This window comes from Peromyscus leucopus, chromosome 22, assembly GCF_004664715.2.
Source record: "Peromyscus leucopus breed LL Stock chromosome 22, UCI_PerLeu_2.1, whole genome shotgun sequence".
Lineage (NCBI taxonomy): Eukaryota > Metazoa > Chordata > Mammalia > Rodentia > Cricetidae > Peromyscus > Peromyscus leucopus.
Window position 1 is genome coordinate 21,591,815 of NC_051081.1, and position 21,539 is coordinate 21,613,353.

At 52.4% G+C, this 21,539-nt stretch overlaps 1 long non-coding RNA gene across 1 annotated transcript in view; it reads right to left on the bottom strand.

Annotated features, from left to right (window-relative positions):
• The window catches only part of LOC119086437, a 37,147-nt gene extending 18,518 nt beyond the window's left edge, over window positions 1-18,629 (bottom strand). The window contains exons 1-2 of the long non-coding RNA XR_005089729.1: window positions 18,163-18,629; window positions 17,534-17,617 (exon numbers count right to left, since the gene is read on the bottom strand). This is a non-coding gene — a long non-coding RNA (uncharacterized LOC119086437). The remainder of the gene's footprint in view (window positions 1-17,533; window positions 17,618-18,162) is intronic.
• Between the last annotated feature and the right edge of the window lie 2,910 nt (window positions 18,630-21,539).

A 21,539-nucleotide genomic window follows, 5' to 3' on the forward strand; every position in this document is an offset into this window, starting at 1 on the left:
AGTGAGTGGTGGGATCAGTGGTGTTGGGGATCAGTGAGTGGTGGGGAGCAGTGGGTGGTGGGGAGCAGTGGGTGGTGGGAGCAGTGGGTGTGGGGAGCAGTGTTGGGGAAGCAGTGGGTGTTGGGGAGCAGTGGTGTGGGGAGCAGTGGGTGAGCAGTGTTGGGGAGCAGTGGTATCAGTGGTGGTGGGAGCAGTGGTGGGGAGCGTGGGGTGGGGAGCAGTGGGGGGGGGGTGGGGGGGGGTGGGGAGCGTGGGTGGTGGGGAGCAGTGGGTGGTGGGGGGGGGGTGAGTGGTGGGGAGCAGTGGGTGGGGGGGCAGGGGGGGTGGGGGCAGTGGGTGGTGGGGAGCAGGGGTGGGGGGGGCAGTGGGGGGGGGGGGGGGGGGGGCGTGGGGGGGGGGGGGGGGGAGCGGGGTGTGGGGACAGTGAGTGGTGGGAGCAGTGGGTGGGAGCAGTGAGTGGTGGGGAGCGGTGAGTGTTGGGGAGCATCTATCCATGTGGTTCCGTGTTCTCCCAAGAGTCCTTGGCAGAGGGCTCCTGCAGCCTTCCACGGGCTTCCGAGCTCCCCAGCCTTCCACCTCAGGTCCTTGCTCCCCACTGATCACACAGATCCTCTGCGGACAGAAACACTTGGTCCTGTTTGTTTTCCCCTCTTCTTCTGCCCCTAGCTTTCCAATTCCGTTCCAGATCCCCAAGAAGAGAGGGCAGGGGCTCCAGCAAACGCACAAGCCTGGAAGTGAGTTTGCCAGTGAATCACGGCAGTCCTTTTGGTGGTTTGGGGGGTGGGGGGTGCATACATTTTTATTTATATCAGTATGCGGATGGCACAGTGAGCAGGCAGCAGGTTAGAGATTTGAAGTCACATCCCAAGGGTTTACCCAGAATGTGTGTTTGCCCTCGGGGCTATCTCACCGGCCCTATTTAAGACAGGCTCTCCTGTATCCCAGGCTGGCATCGAACTTGCTATGTGGCCCTTGAGTTTCCGATCCTCTGATCTCTACTTCTGGGTGGTGGGATTACAGATGCATCCCACCATACCCAGTTGTACGGAGTCCTGGGGTTCGAACTCGTGTCTGCTCATGCTAGGCAAGCACCCCACTAGAATCACTATTGCTTTGTTCTGGGACAGGGTTTCACTACAGAGCCTTGGCTGACCTAGGATTCAAGGCTGGCCTTGAACTGACAGAGATCGAGCTACCTCTGCCTTCCAGGGGCTGGGATTAAAGGCGTGCTCCACCAGCTCCCAGCTAAATCATCACTGTTTTAGTCCTGTACTGGCACTTTGCATTTCATAATCATCTGGAACGACAAAGAACCTTACCGGTGAATTAACCCCTGAGAGTCTGGAAGTGCCGAAGGCGGGACCTTCTACGCAGAGGGAATGTGAAGGAATGGCCGTTACTAGGTCTATTCTAGTTGTTATCAGTAGCCATGGCAGCCACCCGACCACCGTGTGATGTTTCAGAGTTGACAGGGGCGTCTCACAGGTACACGTTATCTCTGGTGACTCGTAAGTAACCTCAGGTGGGCTGCGTCGTTGCCCCGTTTTACACGTGATGGAAAGAGGCTAAGGGAATACACGTGGCCGCCCAAAGGCACGTGATGAAAATTTGGACTTAAACTTAAATGGAGGGCTTTTGTGTGTGTGTGTGTGTGTGTGTGTGTGTGTGTGTGTGTGTGTGCTTTCTTTTTAACTTCATAATGTAGCACTGGTCGTCAAGCTTTGGCCCTTGATTCATTTAATTTCAAAATTAAAACATGAATTTTGATGATTCCCAACATAATGTATCCTATATATAGAATAGAATGCAAGTTGCCTTATAATCCAAAATTTTCTAGAAGTCACATTTAAAAAGTAAAAAGAAAATAATAAAAGTAAATCATAAAAAAGTTAAAAAAAAGGGTGAAATTAATTTTAACAACAATTTTATTTAACTCAAGCTTAAATTTCTACACGAAGTAATAAGAGATTTTATATTGTTCTTATCTTGTGTCCTCCTGTCTTTAAAGGACTCTGTAGCCAGGCATAGTGCACTCTCCGGCAAGCCAAGAATTTGGGAGGCTGAAATGGGGGGGTCCTGAGTTTGAGGCAAGCAAGCCAGGGTTGCACATCCAGACCTAGCTGGAAAGAAAGAGAGAGAGAAAGGGAGGGAGGAGAAGAGAGAGGAGGCGGGGTGGAGTGGGGGGTGTGGGGGGGGTGGCGCGGGAGAGCAGAGAAACAGTGTGTAGTTGAGAGTTCCCGTTCCTCCCTGTACCAGCAGTGGTCACTTAGATGTGGCCGAAACCACGGACTAGGGTTAAGAAAGGGACCACAGATTTTATACACTCTGGTTTTTGTTTTTTTTTTGTTTTTTTTTTTTTTTTCAGAGAGAGAGAGAGAGAGAGAGAGAGAGAGAGAGAGAGAGAGAGAGAGAGAGGAGGTTAGGAACAGAAAGGGACTCGAGATGCTTCTCAGTGACCACACTAAGAAAGTCCAGCCAGCAGATAGGGCACAGTCACATAACAGGACGCCTCTGTGCCCGCGAGAGGAGTCACTAATTCAGATAACTATCTGAGGGCCATTCTCCCCTTGTGGCTCTCTCCAGTCATTTTCCAATTTGGACCAGGCCACTAGGACTACCACGCCAATCAAGTGTAACCAAGAGCTATCTTTGAAAGCTGAGTTGGCCTTAACGGAGCGGCTCCTGGCCCCGGCTGCTAGTCTACCAGTGTAACCTCTCTGGGCTCTAAGACCCCAGGAGAGACATCGGGCCGATCCCATCTCCCCTCACCCCACCCCACCCCCAACTCCCGAGTTTGTTCATTCAATGAACAGGAAAAAGAGAGGACTCCTCTACCCCGCAATAACAAAGTGGAGAAAGCTCCAAATAATAATACCAATAATAATCACGGCCACATGTGCATTGGCCCTTTGGTACCACTCAGACTATCCGCATTTCAGGTTATCGAAAGGCACGTGTGACTAGTAGTGATGGTTGGATGGAGAGCTCAGTTCTGATGCTGAAAATGAAATTTAAACTTGAACCTTGAAATTTCCGATCAAATTATTTTAAGAGTCTTTTTGTACTGGGAGTTAAACCCAAGGCTTTGTAGGTGCCCAGCAAGGGCTATACCACTGACCTGCCTTCCCTGGCCCACTTCATCTTCTAATAGGGGCTCACTAAGATGCTCAGGCTGGCCTTCAACTCACTCTGTAGCCCAGGCAGATCTTGCACACGTGAGCTTCCAGCCTCAGCCCCCCCAAGTAGCTGAGCCTTCCGTCACCAACCCAGCTTCAGGTCTACACATTCTTGCAAAATAACAACCCCAGAACTGTCTCTGGGCCAACTACCACCCCCAGTTGAAAAAACAAAAACCGACACTCCGCACATCGCAAAGCACTACTGCCATCTGGTGGCCTCTCCGTCACAAGCACGCTCCCCAAGAGGAGCAGATCAGCTTCTAGGATTGTGTGGTTCAAAATGTGCTCCCTGACCATGGTGGGTCCAAGGGAGCTTATTAAAAATGGACATTGCTGAGCACTATAGAGCCTGGGTCTCCATGACACACTCCAAACACCCACACTTAAAGGGAATGTCCCAAGTGATCGTCATGCATGGTCAGCTAGAGAGAACCGTCAGTCTAAATTATGCAAGCTGAGAAAACTCAGAGGCCACACATGTTGGAGGACTCATGCTCGCTAATGCTGAGCAGAGCGAAGATTGCTGTTCTCTGAGTCTGCTGGACTCCGTGGAGTTGGTTTATGTAGAAATAACAACCCCGAGCACTGTACACACAAAACTAAAAAGAATCCAAACGTCACCAGCTTGCTCTCTCTCGTGTTCCCTCCCTCTCTCCCTCTCTCCTTCTCTCTGTCCACTCCACATCTGGATCCAGCCAGGTGAACTCCTTCATAACCCTCCCACTTCACCTCTTTTCCCTGCCTTTGCAATGGTCCAGTCAGTCTGGAACAGCACTCTCCACCCCTCCCAAATATCCAGGCATCGCCTTCTCAGGAGGCTCTCTGAGGAGACTTTTAGGCTAAACTAAATATCCCCTTCTTAGCACCCCACCACCAAAATGTGCTATAAGTGCTATATGCAATCGCATTTAAACACACACACACACACACACACACACACACACACACACACACAACTGTAAACTTTTCTCAGGCAGAGCTGTGTCTGCATGGCTCCACAACCTGGCCAAACCTCTAGCGCGTAGCTAGCATGCTTCGCTCAGTATTTACTGAGCGAATAAGTGTTTTCAAATGCAACCAGAAGCCTGTCTGATTTTTTTCAATGATAAAATAGTAAAACTGGGAGGGGTGCGGGGAAAGGGCAGGAACAGAGCAACCTGGGAATGTCCTCACCACCTCCCAGGAAAGGAGTGATTTCCCCAGAGGACAGAGGCCTGTCACATCTTGCCCAGCTAATCTGACAGAAGCCAGCTGCAGTGGTTGGTCTGCCCTGGGGAAGGCGTGCTGAGGCTGGGAACCACATGCCACTGTTTGCCCCTGGGGACAGGGGCACAGGGGGAGGGTAATTGACTTGTCTCCCAAATTTATTTATTAATTCCTAGCTACACCATTTGATGTGGTTTCCAGGAGGCATGCCGTTGAAATCTGTTCACTGCCTTCACCGCCTACCCCTCACCCCACGCCGTGATGGCCCCTAGGGAGGGAGCCTGGTAAGCCTCAGAGCCAGCTCACCAGCAAGACTCCAGGCAGGCAGGATCTAGACATGGTGCCCACCACACAGAAGAGCTGGGCTCCTGTGAAGGGCTCTGTACCCTAGGCTGCAGATTTAGGTACTGATGAGAGTGGATAGACAGCTCAGGAGGACGCTCAGGAGGCCTGGATCTCCATGGGATGTCCCTGGGATCATCGGGAAAGGGAGGAATCAGTGGCTTCATGAAGCCTAGGCAGGAAGACCCAATGCGCTGGGCGTGTTGGAACAGATCTATTATCCCAGCGTTGGGAAGTAGAAACAGGAGGATCAGGAGTTCAAGATCATTCTTGACTACAGAACATGTTCAAGGTCAGCCTGGGTTACAGGAGACCCTATCTCAAGCATGTGCTTGTAAACACACACACACACACACACACCAAAGAGGCTATAACTCCAACTGAGCCCTGGGTTCAGTTCCCAGCATGGCATACACTGAGCATAGTGGCCAGCCTGGGCTACACCAGACTTTGTCACAGGGAGGATAGGAAGGTATGGTAGGAAGTGAGGGGTCCTGGCTTGCCCATTTGTATGGCTCACCTGACCACAGGCATTGTGGGTCATTCCAAGTGAGCAACAGTGTTTATCATGGTGCCAGGCAGATGCCTCGAGTTCGCTCCCTGCTTCGTGCTCCCCAAATTTCTGCCTGTTTCCTACAATTAGTATAAATAGGTTTTGTAATTGGGGAAACAAAACGAAGACACGAGCATGCATCTACGTATCCTACACACAGCCTCGTGACCACACTTGGACAAGCAGGGCCGTGGTGGCCTGCATGCATGCTGTGTGGACACCACTGAAGGTGGCTGGTAAGGACTTTTCTCCTCAGCTTTCCCTATTTTCTAGTCGTCCCCCGACCCCGACCTTCCCTACAGAAACTAGTTTTTTTTTTTTTCATTTTCCTTTGAAGACCGTTCCCCCTCCACCCAGTTCTGTTCCCTGATTCTCTCTCCTCCTCTCAGGACTCAAATGTACTCAGCCACAGCGGGACCTGCCCTTCAGCTCCCTGAGCCAGTAATGCAACCCTGGAAGTCTTTCTTCCCCTCTTGACCCCTACACACAGTCACAAGCATACACACAGCGCATGCGCAACAGACTCTGTGAGACCCTCTTGGAAAAGTCTTGTCTACACCCATCCGACACATCTCGGCTCGTGGGTACACCAGGGCCAGACCAAGGACTCCTTTCTCTGTGTGTCCTTTACCTTTGTCATGGACTCTGACCTGGGCCAGGAGGGGCCAGCAAGGTCCTTGTCTCAAGAACAAGGCTTAACGGAATGGCCCACCCCTCAACAGTCAATTCAAATATTTGAAGCAGTATTTTTAAAACCCCAAATTAACTTCACATATCCAGGATGAATGAAATGTCAAAACCTTTAAATAAAGAAGAGCTCCCCGTGACTGATGATGTCTTGGGTGCCTCAGGCACAACTGAGTTTGGCTTCGCATGCTCTCCAGAATGAACCCATCTGGAACAGAAAGGCATTCCTCAGCAGGATTCAGAATGTAAGACTAATGTGGCTCTGAGCTCTGCGTCCAGCGAGCGAGTCTGTGCCTGTCTCTCCGTACCATGACACTATGACGTGAGGAACTCCGGGTTCTCAGCAGCCCGAGGGACACAGCCCTGAATTCGCCAGGACTCAGCAGGTCAGCTGTGTGGCTAGTTCAGAGTCAGGCATTCCGGCCTCCGCAGGGCCTGGTCCAGGAGGCAGAGGCCAACACGTGATGTGTGGACAAGGGGACTGAGAGACGGACGGGCTGAGGAGACTGAGGAGCCAGGGGCTGAGCGGGTCGCTGCGGATTTTTCCTCCTAGCAGCGTTCAGGCCTGTTCAGGCAGGTCAGCCTGCCTACCCACTTGAGGTCACGTCAGATGCCACCTCCATGACCTCCTCCAGGCAAACAGATGCCTCAAGGAAGACACCTGGCCCCTGAGCCCTGGAGACCAAGCAGGCCAGCATTCCAGAGGACTCTGGCCAAGGGACCCTCACAGCCTGGCCTACATGACTTGCTAGGACTCCTGAGTGTAGAAGTAGGGATCCTGCCTTATATGTTTCGGCCTCAGGATCCCACTTGCTCAGCTCCTTGGAATCTTATCAGGACGTTATTTCTACCAGGGAGGGTCTCCTTTGCCTAGAAGAGACCACTTCCCTGGCCCAGGAGCCTCTGAAATTCCAGGCCAATGTCATCCAAAGGCAGGATCTTTCCTCACACTAGCAGAAGCACTGAGCTCAGAATGGCTAGAAGAGACGATGTAGTGCAACCTGCAAATACCAGGGGTACCCGAGGAGGGGCAAAATGCAACCATGGCCTCAGTTCTAATGGTGAAATCCCCAGCCTACACTCTGTGTGTGTGTGTGTGTGTGTGTGTGTGTGTGTGTGTGTGTGTGCACATGCATGTGTGTGGAAGGGACTGGTAACAGGTCCAGCCTGTAGCCATCTGCTAAAGAGGCCCAGGCAGGCTGACCTCACATAATACAGGTCTCTGGCGGGTTTCAGTGGGCTATGTTGTCAATCAGAAATCCTGTGTGTCGCCGGGCGGTGGTGGCGCACGCCTTTAATCCCAGCACTCGGGAGGCAGAGCCAGGCGGATCTCTGTGAGTTCGAGGCCAGCCTGGGCTACCAAGTGAGTCCCAGGAAAGGCGCAAAGCTACACAGAGAAACCCTGTCTCAAAAAACCAAAAAAAAAAAAAAAGAAATCCTGTGTGTCCTGGGAGCCTGAGCCGCGATCACATTTACATTGACTCACCCAACACGCGTGGGTCCCACACTACGTGCCAGGCCTGAGGCTGGATACACCCCCAAGCACACTGTCCACACACCCAAACTGAGCAGTCTTTTTCAGCCCTCACCAGGGCTGCATGGAATAGCCTTTGTGGTTGTGTGCAGCTGGTCCGCACGGACATCCGCACACCACAGTCATGGGCTCTCTTCCTCTCTGACTGACACCCACTGCCAGTAACAGGCACGGGATCTTGGTACCAGTAGGTGAAATACCCAGCGGCTCACTGCAGAGGCACACACCCTGGCCAGAGCCAGGGAGACTGGCTGAAGTCTGAGCTGCCTTAGGGCCCTGGCTCGGCCTCTCGGGCCCTGCCGGTCCACTGGGCTGTGAAGAAGGAGTGATATCAGGCTGACACAGGATTCACAGGTCAGGGGACTCCACACAGAACCAAGATCTGAAAAAAAAAAAAAACCCAAAGGCATCACAGTTCTACCACATTGTTTCTCAAGCCGAGGCCCCCACGCACAGCCCAGGCTTCCTCACTGGACACACCAGCCCTGCCTCGCCGGCAATGTGGCCTATCACAAAGCCAAGCTGTCTTCTAGGGCACACCCACACACCCACACGCACGCACGCACACATGCACGCACGCATGCACGCTTTCATCAGGTTAGCCCTTGCTAAGAGTGTTCAGGTGCTCCCCACCACATAAGAATGAACTCTGACCAGCATTCCAGATCCTTCTGAGGACTGGAGGTGATTTTCTTGGCCCAGCTTCCTCTTGTCTCTCCAGAAGCCTCCCACCCAAGCCAGTGTGTACACGCCTTCGATCTAGACTGTGCCTGTTTACACCTGTGCACGTTTTGCAAAGCCTTTCTGTATCTCCCCCTTTCGACCTCCACCATCACCACCACCCCCAAATCCCTCCTACTGGTCCCTCCCTGCAGGGCCAAACTAGAACTACCAAAGCTCATCCAAGGAGCCTTTTGGGATGGCCACAGCTGGACACTGCCCTCTTATCAATGCTGTACTCCCTGAGTGTGTCGTCCTTACACACACACACACACACACACACACACACACACACACACGGCACACACGGGCACACACGGGCACACACGGGCACACACGGGCACACACGGGCACACATCTTCTCCTACTGGGGAATTGCCTCCTGCCTGCTAGAGCCCCAGCTAACCTCAGAGTTGAGGTTGGGGCCGGGCCATGCATCTCCTCTTTGCGACTTGTTTTCCCGCAGCGCAGGGCTGGGCAGGCTGGCACAGATGCTCTCACCCACTTAGCCCATATCAGCCTCAGGGGTGGATGTGTTGTCTCCCTCCGGAAGGGTGTGACCCCAGCCCCCCGTTGAAGGCATCAGCCTCTGGCTGGGTGGCTCTAAGGCCCGAAGTCAGGCTGGGGCCTGCTCAGCTGGGCGGGAACCGCACACATTCCTTCGGAATTAAACAAGGTCCCGCTGGCTCCAGGCTCCTCAGGATGAAGATCATCCGGTTTGCTTTTAGAGCAGCATTTCTGCTTCCCCGGGCTGTGAGCCCATGTGGTTCCAAAAGAAAGTTCTTCAGTCTCCCGGGGCAGTGACCTCAATAGCCACAGGGAGGGGTGAAAGGTCACATCTGTGATCCTTTGGAAGCCTGGGTCAAGGCCAGAGCCTCTGCCCTCTGCCACCTCCTGCCTCATGTCCCCTCCTGTCATATATCTGCCACACTTACACACACGTGCACACACGTACGGCGGCATGAATACACAGACACATGCACAACCACACAGATATGCATAGGCCATTGTGTACACACAAGATATTCCTATAAACACACAAAGTCGTTCCCACACAGATGTGTAGGAATAGTTGTGTGCATAGAAACAAATACACACTGCAATACACACACACACACACACACACACACACACACACACACACACGCAAACACAAACCCTACGACAGTAGGTGAAGGAATGTGCCCATGACAAGGACCACAAACGCCACCGTTTCATGACCGACCTATATCGCTACTGAGATCACATAACCCCTTTCATTAAACTTAGTCCATGAAACTAAGATAAACATGTGACCCTGCTTAGATTCAGTCCCTGTGACTAACCGCAGTAACATGGCCTACTCCAAACCAGTCCAGAGCCCGGACGGTCATATAAGCCTCTGCGGCCCCCAAAACACGGTTCTTTCACGCCAGTTTACTCCCTTCGCCAGAGATGAGCAAACACATCAAGAGAATGTTTTTCTGCCATCTGCAGGAAATCGGCCACAAGAAACACACAAATTGCCCGCTCTTGGGTCCAACGAAAGTACAAAAACATACAGATTTTCAAAGGATAAAAGTATCCATGATGGGAAGACCAGGCAGATGGCCCAGTCCGTAAGGTGTTTGCTCTGCAAGCTTGAGGACCTGAGTCTGGCACACCTGTAACCTCAGGGGTCCCCAGCAGAGGCAGGAGGATGCCCGGGCTTTGCTGACCAGCCAGTCCAGTCGGATAAGGGTGCTCTGGGCTTGTTAAGAGACCTTGTCTCAAAAAATAAAGTGGAGTCTGATTGAGAAAGATATCCAATATTGACCTCTGGTCTCCATGCACAGGCACATGTACAAACACACAGACACACTCACACACACAACACACACACACACATACACACACAGAAGTATACACAAAACACAAATGTCATGATGTAAATAATACCTCTTAGCTGTGGTGCAATCCTGTGGCCACCCTACATATGACCCACCCCCATGACCCCCATGTCATGCGCTGAACTGGGCACCCTCAAACTCCTGTGTTGAGGTCCTAGCCCCCAGCACCTGTGAATACAACCATATTTGGAGATGCGACCACAGTTGGGCACTTGAAGATGGGATTGCTAGGGTGGGCCCTAACCCAGTCTGGCTGGTGTCCATATAAGGAGAAAATATTAGAACACACAGAGAGACCAGGGGCTCAGCATAGAGGGGGCCCCCCGTGTGAAGAGGGTCGAGCCAAGCAGGGAGGCTAGGGAAGTCTCTGACCCTGACAGCTTGATCTTGAACTTCCTGCTTCCAGTGTTGTGAGAGAATACATTTCTATAGTCCAAGCAACTTGCGTTGATGGCACTACTGATGGGAAGGTGTGTGTGTGTGTGTGTGTGTGTGTGAGAGAGAGAGAGAGAGAGAGAGAGAGAGAGAGAGAGAGAGAGAGAGAGAGAGAGAGAGACCATGCCCGGGAAGCTATCATGCAGCACCCGGAGCTCTGATTCCTGGGGCTGAGCGGTTGTGGGGCTCGCTCTCTCTCTCTCTCTCTCTCTCTCTCTCTCTCTCTCTCTCTCTCTCTCTCTCTCTCTCTCTGTCTTTGTTTGTCACAGGAATAAAGTTCTAAGCCCCTCAGCACAAGCTGCTCCCGGTTCAAAGGTCACCTTGCAGCACACTGGAGGCCGCTGGGCGAGACCAGAGGGGTCAGCACAGAGAGCAGGTAGGCCTCTGAAGCCTGGGCCGGCTCACGGACTGGCACTGAGCCCAGCATCCCTCTCTGTGCCGAGGAAGGGCTTGGCAAAGCCTTCTTGTCAGAACCCCACGTCCACTCAGGGCAGGCTCAAATTAGTCCGCTCCGCGGCACTCAGCTGGTTGCAATTGCAGCCCCTCATGCTAGGATTTCACTTTCGACACTGATTTATGGGAAACACAAGGACTGCCTAAAAAAATCACTTGAATTCCTGCTCAGTGAAGCAATGGTTCAGCCAGGCGGAGGGAACGAGCCCGGCCCTGCCACCCCACAGGGGTGGGGAGATGAAGGTGGGAGGGTCCCCACCACGGGGACTACGCCCAGTGATCAGAGCCACTCGGGTGGGCCACCCCACCCCCACCCCCAGCCCCCTCAGGGGCCGCCAGGGCTCTTTGGAAAAATGACATATTCCTGCAACCGGTTTCTCAGCGGCCCTGAAAATAAACGAGCCAGAGGTACACATGTCAACAGGCATGAATCTCACCCACATGTGGGGAGAAAAAGCTAATTGCCGAACACATGCTACAATGTCACAGTTTATACGAGATTTCAAAGTGTGCAAAACAACCCTGGAAACACCTTTCAAAGACTTACACATGAGGAGAGGATCATGGGAGGGGAATGTGATCAAAATACATTATGTGTGTGTATGAAGCTGTCGTGATGAAACCCATTATTAGGGATAATTAATATATTCTAATAATTTTGTTTGGGTGTGGTTTTGGACACAGGGTTTCTTTTTTTCTTTGTTTTTTCCCCCGAGACAGGGTTTCTTTATGTAGCTTTGCGCCTTTCCTGGAACTCGATTTGTAGCCCAGGCTGGCCTCGAACTCCCAGAGATCCGCCTGCCTCTGCCTCCCAAGTGTTGGGATTAAAGGTGTTCGCCACTCGACACCTGGCATATTCTAATAATTTTTTAAACTGTCGTATAAGTCAGGCAACAGCTGCATGTTCCTGTTATCACAGCACTTAGACTGGGAAGGCAGAAGAAGCAGGAGTTCAAGGCTAGCCTCGGCTCTATAACAGATCTGAGGCCAGCCTGAGCTACAAGAGACCTGCCTCAAAAATTAACAACAAACCAAGCTTGCATGTACTTTTAGAAAACAATACAGAAATTCAAGAAAGCGAGAAATTCTCAATGCAGGCCAGTGGTTTCTTTGGCAGGTCAGGGTAGCCGAAAGGGATGGGTATTTGGGAGTCGCACATAGTGGCCCTGGTTGGATTGCTTAATCCTATTTCTGAAACTGGTTCACAGCTCCACAGGTATTCAATATCACACACACACACACACACACACACACACACACACACACACACACGTTGGTTTCTCTGTTGTTGTTTTTATATTTAACCTTGTTTGGGTTTGCATTTAGAGATGAAGCAATGTTTCCAGCCTCAGAGACAGGCATGGCAGCACATGCCTGCGATCCCAGCAGGAGGCTTGCTGTAGGTTCAAGACCAGCCTGGGCTACATAGCAAGACCATGCTCTGGAGAAGAAGGAAAAGGAAGGGAGAGAGGAAGAGGAGGAAGATTTTTTTTTACAGTTTCCCATCTCAGATCCCCAGATCCAAAGTCCCCCTCGAGCAGCATCCCAAGTGGCTCGGTGACATTAGGAGCATCACCATGGAGAGAATAAACATCCAGCCTCAGAGCCTCACTGTATTCCTGCCGCACTGAGGGATGAGGGTAGCGGGTAGGTCCGCAAGCCTCAGCGTGGACTCCCTGGAATGGGGTGGCAGGAAGCCTTCCTTGGGCTCCAATCTAGAGAGTAACCAGACTGGAGGCTCCTGCCTGAGGCCTTGGAGCTCTGCAATCACCTCAGCCCTGTTCTCCCAGACTGCTTAACCCTCACAGGCCCAGGGCCCTTCCTGCACACCACTCCGGGAAAACCACGCCCCTGCATGGCTGTGTTGGCCAGTCGGGCAGGCCTGGACCACAGCTGCAACTGTACACCCCGGTTAGAGTGTGGCCACCCCCCAGTTCTTCCCCCAGAAACTGAGTCTGGCCCTGGATCCCAGCAGAATTAGCAGCCTCGTTTGTTACCATTGAGTCTCTCTCTCTCCAGCACCCAGCTTGTCTGGGTGTTATCTGGGTGCATGGCTAACTTCTGGAAGCTAGAATCGCGTCTTATTTATTCATTCCACAAGCATGATAAGTACCTCTGATGTGCTATATGCCTCGCAAGACACTGGGGATTCAGTAATGAGTAACAGTGCTCCGTCTTACTCAGAAGGTGACTTATGGAGTTAGGACAACAGAAGGCTGGAGTCATCCGCAGAGAGCTTGGAGACTGGGTGCAGGCCAACGATCATCTAGTCAGAGTCATCTACGCACAAGGGAAACAAGACACCGGGGTGACATCACTCCTGAAGGTCACATGTTAATAAGGCGCAGAGCCAGGATGACCCCAGAAACCACAGGGACCTGAGAATGTCCGGCCTGAGCATGGTAGCCACTGCCAGGCTGGCCTTGGAAAGCCGTTCTCAGAATACCTTGCTGGTGGCCAAGTCAGGCCTCTGGGAGGTCTGTCCCCCCTCTGTCTGGAGGCCACACACTGGAGATAAGCTGGAGTCGCATTCACGGTGCCAAATCTCAAGCCAAAATCTTCACTCCCCCTCTTTCCGATGAGGGGTAGGGGTGAAATCTGGAAAAATGAGGGTCGCCTCGTCACAGGCAGTGACTTTTGGGACACACACTGCCACCCTGAGAAGCATGAGGCCTCCTCTCTTGCACAGACCATAACCCTGGAATCTGACCTTAACTTACCCTCCCCCTACACCACCATCACGTCACTCCCAACCAATGGTTCTCAACCCATGGGTCTCGACCCCTTTGAGGGCGGTCACAAGTCAGATCTCCCGCGTATGAGATATTTACATTACGATTCATAACGGTAGCAAAATGACAGTTATGAAGTAGCAACGGAAATAATCTTATGGTTGGGGCAGGGCGGGGGGGGGTTGGGGTCGGGTCACCACAACATGAGGAACTGTATTAAAGGGTGGCAGCGTGAGGGAGGTTGAAAACCACTGCTCCCAACATCCATATGAGGCAAGGCTCCCTGACAGAGATCCTTACTGTCTGCCCTCTGGGCCCGGGATCCCCAGAGGCCAGGCTTAGATGGACCGCTCCCCGCCAGAACCTGCTAAAGGAAATAATAGGGTCCCGGGCCCCTCTCGGTCCAAAGAGCAGAGCAGCGTGGATGGCATCGGCCTCAGGAAATGAGCTGTGTTCTCAGCTCTTCTGCACCAAGTGCTCACTTTCAGAGCTCCCACTCAAGGGTCCCTGATGGAGCGCCGGGGCCGAGTGCACAGTCCGGTGCACATCTCAGATGACAGACAGCTCTGCCCCATTTCACAAGAGCGCGGCGACAGCCCAGCCCCAACCCGTCCGGGACTGTTTTGCTTGGCCTGCAGCGTGTTTGACAGGAATCGGGTTGCCAACATTGTAACTCTAGGAGAGGTCACATAAAAATCCAGATCTGAAAGGAGAAGAATGGCTTCCCTGAACCTGCTCCCTCGCCCTCCGAGGAAGAAGCCCCAGTGCGCCCCCAACCCCCCGCTCCTCATTGTCACCCCCCTCCCCACCTTGCCCACCAACGGAGGGCCATCTATCTCCTACCATCGGCCCCGTCTGTCTCTCCTTTCAACACGTTACTTTCCAAGGCCACAGGGGGCTTCGGAATTTGTGAATTCTCATTTTAGGGTCTGAGAACGATTTCGCCCGTGGAAAGCGTGGCTCCGAGGTCTGTGAATTCTGCAGGCTCGCGCCCTCTCCCCACGAGGCAGCGCTCAAGTGAGGAGGGGAGAGCGGCGGATAGGAAGGCGATTCTGGTTGGAGATGCTGGCTTCGGTGAGGACCGCAAGGAGAGGCCTTCCCTGAGCAAGACATGGAGGGAAGTCAGAAATGAACCTGGGGAGGGCTGTGGGCTGGAGTCTGAGCCTCAGCACGGAGGGTCGGCTTTTTCTCTTTAGATTCTAAAGTGGGTCCGTTCCTACAGCACAACATTGCCCTTCAGCCTTCCTTTCCTGTCCCAGACTCAAAGCTCCCCTCAGCCCCGTACATAGAAAGGAGAGGAATCGCCAAGGCCTAGGCCAGGTCCCAAAGACCTTGACCCAGATGGCCTGAGAGGCTCCCTCCCCACAGAACGCACAGAAAAACACAGTCATCTACGTCTCTGTGTTCGCACAAGTATCTGTTGACTTAACGTTTGTCCGCCATCATACAATTAACCAACTATCCTTGGAGACAAACCCAAGATGGAGATCATTGAAACCATTGTCCTGCCAACTGGGGCAGAACAGTCCTGATTGGGTGTGAGAACGGCTGGAAGAAGGTATCTCTTCTCCCCAAAGGAGTACCAAGCTCCGCTCGGCTTTGACGTCACCACCCTAATCCACTAACTATTACTACTCCTACTGGCCATTTTGAAACGACAAGAAAGAATCTGCCGTGGGATGAGCCTTTGCACACTGTGGGCCCCAAGTACCTGGTTGCGGGGGGGGGGGGGTCCCCTAGAAGTGGGAGGGTTCTACATGGAGCCAGTGCCCAGCCCAGTTTGGTTCGCTGACTGGCCTGTGTTAGAGTGACAGACGATGAAGGCCCCCAGGCTCTTGTCCAGCCTGACGACTGGGGCTCCTCTTTGTATCCGTGACTCAGACACACTCAACTGACTCCTAACATCACCCTCCCTCCCAGCTCTTTTCCTTTCCCCGTGAAATTTGGCTCTGTAGCGGGAGACGGCTTCTTTCTCACTGCCCCCCCCCCCACAGGCCCTCAGGGCACCCTTTCCCCACAAGAGGTGGGCTGCCAATACTGAAGGGGAACAGTGGGAAGGGTCAGAAGAAGCTATGGAGAAAGGAGCCCTGCGTCTGCGTAGGCAGGCAGTCTGCCTTCCCATTTTTATAGTTACGGTTCTAGGACTGTCCAGGGCTAATGCTCTTTTTGCCCTGAAGCCAAGCATCCTCCCTTTTTAACCCCTGCTCTCATCCTTCAGCTGCCTCCTCCAGGCTCCTTAACTGCCAACAACCTACTTTGCCGACGTTGATTTATGGGGACCGGAGGGACAGCAGAGTGAGAGCGGGTCCCACCCGCAACACCATTTTCAAACCACCCAACGTTCCGGGCAGAACGTTTCCGTTGAAAGGCAAATACAGACCTACACAGTCCCCCATGGAGCTGCAGACAGACACACACCTCCTCAGAGCCAGAGATAACAGTGAGGGGCAAGCCCACCTCAGACCCACTGCCCACCCTGACATGCTCTCTCACAGCCTGGGCACTCGGGCACACGCCCCACCAGCCTGCCCCGCACCGTGAGCCATTTGGGCCTTCTTTTGAGGAAAAACACTCGGCTCCCAAGAAGGTTCCTGACAGGGCCTTTTTTTTTTTTTTTTTTTTTTTTTTTTTCCAGAGCCGCTGGATAAATTGCTTTTGTGCAAAAATAAACACAAGCGAACTGCATTAGCCGAGCGAGTGACACATTAGTTACAGATGCAGGGCCTGTCAGAACATTGAGGGAACAGCTTTTATTGGGGAAAGGCTGAGAGACTCATAAATAACCAGTTGGCAATCTCACATAAACATTTGTGCGTTCACATAAACACCGCCCACCACAAACGGGGCCTGGCTGCCAGCAGGGCTTTTGGAAGAGCCCTTTCTGCCCGTCCTCCGAGAACAACGATGACGAGGCCGGAGGGGGCGAAGGGCCACAAGCCCCCTTTCTCCCAGAGTTCTCTACTTCTTGGACCCGCACCCTGGGCTCTGTGGGGTGGAGGGAGAGATCCAAGTTCTAAATCCTAAGTGTCTGCCAGAGAAAGAGGGTCAAAATGCCCAGCTCCAGAGGAACAACTGGTCCATTTTCCTCCCTCCACAGAGAGCTCGCCTTAGCCAGCCCAGAAAGGAGAGACTAGGATCCGCGGCTGCACCGGGGGCTGGCCTGCTGAATAAAGCCCAGTGAAGGATTTGAAAAGAGCTTGGAAATCCTTCTCAATACAGCCCCAGTGGTTCCCATCAGAATCGCTGGGAAAATGGGATGAAGCCAGTATCCCCCCTCAGCACCAACGACGGAGGCGACAAAGGGTGGCACCAGCCTCATCCCGTCCCAAGACGCAGGGCGCCTAGGCTTCCTCCCATTGGCTCTTGAGAATGTCCTGGGGTTGGCCCTGGACTCCCTTTCTTCCCTCTCAGACCAACAAATTCAGACCACATCTGTTTGAGGCTCCAAAATAAGGGCAAGGCTGCCCGTGTGGACTGACCAACCAGTTTGTTCTCGCTGCTTTCCCTTCATGCCAACTCCACCCCTTTCCCAGCAAATGCCCCCTTGGAAAGGCTCCGGTGCCCTTGTTTGCACTGAGGTGAGTCGAGTCTTGCTACCGGGCTCGGTGGGCATCGTTTGGTCCCATCTCCCTCCCAGACGGGCCAAGTGTGAGCGTGTAAGAGTCCATGCAAGCTCATAGCCCCGAACTCCTTGTCAAGTTTTAGAATCGGCTACAGGGGGAAAGGAAAATGCTGGGTCTTCTGCCCCCTACCCTTGCGTTTGGGATTCCTTTAGGAAAGAGAGTGATAAGGACAAAACAGAGATCCCACGGGCCTCAAGATACCTCACAGCGAAGACTGGCCCTGGCGCCAGCGAACGTACCATCTTCCCTCAGCCCCACATCAGCTGGTCACTGCTTCCTGCCACACTGAAGGAGCAAAAACACTTAGACTGAGTGCCTTTCTGTTGTATCCATCGTGTTCCTTCATCTGCTGCCATGTTTTCCTCAGTCTACCTTCCCTCTCTGTCCCCCAAACACCTCGGGGGGGGGGGGGTCCAGTCCATCTGAATTAAATCGCCATCTGGGTCCTACTCTTAGACTTTTTCTTTTGAGTGCCTTTCTCCTTCTGCAGGCCCACATCCAACCCATCTGTCCAGACACCTTGAAAACTGCCTTCCAGAGTCTTCTGTCTCTTCGTCTCTGTTGTGTATCTCTGTGTGTGTCTCTCTGTGTGTCTCTCTCTGTCTTCCTGTCTCTCTATCTCTCTCTTGTCTCCCTCTGTCTCTCTCTCAACCCTGAGAGAACACTTGAGTGTCCTACTGTTAACTTTCCCTCTTGTCCTGGGTTGTTTGTGCAGAGCGAGTATTCCCTTGTATGCCCCGCCCCCAAGGCTCAAGCTCTCAGATCTGAGGCATCCCTCTTTGAGGTTCCCCTTCCTCCAAAACCCTCCTCCAGTGACCAGGATCTAGTACCTGTGCCGAATCAGTGAAGGGAGACGGTGATACAGTCTGGAGTCATGGTTCTGACACTGTGGGATGAGGTGATGGGGTGGTAGGGAGGGAGACGGCGGCCATGATGGAAACTGGCCCGTAACCTTCCCCTAGGCAGCCTCCTTTAGGCTTTCATTTGGTAGCTGAATAACTCTGCTTTGGAAGAAAAATTAAGATGCCAGGCAGGTGCCAACAGCCAAGCACCACGGCTCTATTGACTAAGGCTCTGCCATCGAGGCCCTTTCTTCCTGTGAACAAATGGAATGTTTTATGGGAAGATAGAAAGAACAGTCCTAGATGGCAATGTGGAAGGTTCTTTGGCCAAGACAGCCCTCAGGAGAGAACACAGTGCAGCCATAATTTATTGCATTCGATATTTTCACTTCCAACCTTATTTTTATAGACATTATTTCATAGGCTCCAGCTTAAACACAGATGGAAAAGATTCTGGCTTTGTAATAAGAGATGGATTATGGTGGGCCCACCCTGCTGCTCTGTGCCTGAGAGTGAGTAAACGCACATGATCATGGCCTTAGGTGGGGCTGGGAGATGCCTTTATTGTGTGTGCAGATTTTGATCTGACAATTCTACACTCATCTCTTCTTCCTTGTGGCCAGGCCCTCTGGATGCTTCCGGGGGAGGGGGGGAATGTGATGATCATGTTCGTGGGCTATGACTGAAAAGAAGGAAGGAGGGGAAACGCATGGTATTGTCTACATGACTATGCTGTATGCATTGCCTTGCTCTTTGGGGTGTGTGTGTGTCAGGATCTGGTGTAGTTGGAAAATAGCGTCTAAATCTAATGTTGCGGGAGGTACTCTCCCTCCATGCTGGGGCACAGAGTTTCATCTCAATGAACGTCTTTAAAATCAGGATGGAGGAGCTGGGGAGACGGCACATTTGGGAAAGTGAATGCCTTGTAAGCCCAAGGACTGGGCTTCAGTACAAAAGCTGTGCTTGGTGGTGTGCACGCAGAGACAGGAGGATGCCTGGGACATGGCATGCTCTCCAGCTGGCCTAGCCTACTTGGCCTGTTCCAGGCCAATGAGAAGCCTGAAGAAAGAAAGAAAGAAAGAAAGAAAGAAAGAAAGAAAGAAAGAAAGAAAGAAAGAAAGAAAGGAGGAAGGAGGGAGGGAGGAGGAAGGAGGAGGAAGGAGGAGAGGGGAGGGAGGAGGGAGGGGGGAGGGAGGGAGGAAGGAAGAAAGGAAGGAAGGAAAAGAATAAATAAATGGTGGACGGTGCCTGATGAATGAAATCTAAGGTTTCTGTATATCCCCTGCCACATAAACACATACATACACAGGCATGCTCACACACAGCAACATGACTGAACCTGTGGTTTTTAGAGCCTGGTGTGGCAAGCTTTGTTGAACCCTCCTTATTTCGGGAAAAGAGAAAAGGAACACAAGAGGAGACCGAAAGGGGGAAATACTTGAAGGGAAAGAAGTAAGAGGGACGTAGGAAGGTGGAAGGACAATTGCCCAGACCAGAGCCAGCAGGAAGACCCGGAAGGAGATGACCTAGCCCGGCAGGAGTGTCTTGGCCCACTGCATAGCCCACACACATCCACAAACTCCATGAGTGCAAGCTGAGGCCAGCTTCGCTGCTGGCAAGCAGCAGGCCGAAGAGAGCCCAGGCAGGCAGCTTGCACACATGCCTTAGCAGCAACGCCCCCCCTTCCCTCCCTCAGGGGAGTTTTCGTCAGACTTGGTGAAGCTTTGGGGGTGTGTGTCAGGAAACGCTAGGGACTCAGGCTCATGGGGGGTCAGAGGCAAGAACAGCGCCCACTCAGCTTCGAGGGTCAGTGGACAGTGAACAGAGGGAGGGGAGACTGAGGGAGGAGACCCACTTCTGAGGATCCTGTCCTTGTGGAGGAAGTGCTATGTGGAGTGAAATACCCCGCAGAGGCTGAGAGGCCATTCCTGAGTGGCTCTATCCATGAGGCCCGCTTGGCAGAGCTCTGTGGGAGATGGCGGCCGGGCGCTTAGCAGAGCTGTTTCTTCGGTCTGTAGACATTTCTGTATTGCAAAGTCACAGTGGTACAATTCTTAGGACCCACCCTGGGGTATCCTTGAGGGTTCGACATACCGCAGAGGTAAGAATCAGCGCTGAGAAAGCCTCCTACCCAACTCGACTTGGTATGTCAATCATTTGTGTCTGCTCTCCTGAAGCGGAAGTTCCGCCCCCACCGGGGGAGCCATGAAGGACTGGAAGTTTTGAAACAGGAGTAAACGAGGAATCCGCTTCAGGTAGCAGAGAACCTCAGGAAGGCGGTGCCCACCACCTGACCTACTTGAGGAGTCTGGCCCAAGGACCCAGGAGCTTATGAGATACAGAAGACTTGCTACTTCCCAGATCCTTTATTTGGAGGAATTGCATCCCTCTACACACGTATACACTCTAGGACTGGTGGGGTTACCTGTCAATCAAAAGGCTCCTCAACAAGCACTCTTGAAAAGCAATTTGAGCCCTAGCTTTCTGACCTCCCAGTCCTGAGAATCTATATATGGCCTTTTAACACAGCCTATTTGAACTGGTCTTTGGTCACTCATAGCTAAAAAAAAAAAAGTCCCAACTAGTACACATGGGTAATGAGTGAAATATGCTTCTCCTAGACATGGCCAAGCCACAGCCCATGGGCCACATGTGCCGCAGCATTAGCTATGAATGTGGACCAAGACAAAATCATAACCTTACATAAAGCATCATGAGATATTTGGTGCTTTTGTGTGTGTGTGACTCAACTGTGTGGTTCTCTGTGTGAATTTTGTAGACAGTGTTGTGTCGCAATGTCAAAAGGGTTGCCCATGCTTGCAAGTTTAAGCCAAAGAACTAAATCAGAAGAAAATGCATTTCCCCAGGAGCAGAGGCCCATAGACATCCGGGAAAGAAGCAGAGAGGCTTGGACAACGGGCTGGAAGCAACAGGCAGAAGAAGTCCCATTCTGTTCCCAGAGGTGGAAGGACCCATATTTCACACATAGGTGCACACATGCACACACACATACACATACAAGCACACTTGTGATATAAAAGCACGTTGATTCTTGTCTTCCTTGGAATCCAGCACTCAACTTCAGCACACAAGGTCTCCAGCTCTAAGCATCCATTCTCATGACTGACACTTTGAAGTCCTTGAGTCAACGGAGACTGAGTCTGCATGTTATGCGAACCATGAATTAAGCTGTCTCCCTCACATCAGCAACGTAGGACAGACTGAAGGGTGGAAGTGGGTAAAAGAAAAAACACGGATTTATCAGTCAAGTCCTTTCTCACAAATAGAGAGTGTGACAGCGGTATTCCCTGATAGTGGTAAAACACACATTTTCTTCCACAGGTACTGGAGATTAGCCCAGTGTT